Raw genomic sequence first — 244 nt, 5'->3', positions numbered from 1 at the left:
GTACACAGGAAATGTGTAACTACAGGACGAGTGAAAATAAAAGAAATAACACTGCCTGCTTAGCAGCTGCTTTGATCAGGCTTTTACTGGTCACATGGTAACAAAGAGTGTCCAAGGCCATTGGTCAGTTTCAAGTTATGATGTTACATTTTGCATCACAGAAAGCCTGCACCTAACATATATATATATACATATATATACATATATATACATATATACATATACACATATATATATACACATA

This window comes from Morone saxatilis, unplaced genomic scaffold (genome assembly GCF_004916995.1).
Source record: "Morone saxatilis isolate NCDOM2014 unplaced genomic scaffold, NCSU_SB_2.0 Contig16, whole genome shotgun sequence".
Taxonomy (NCBI): Eukaryota; Metazoa; Chordata; class Actinopteri; family Moronidae; genus Morone; species Morone saxatilis.
The sequence above is the reverse complement of the archived record's forward strand: the minus strand, read 5'-3'. Positions refer to the sequence as shown.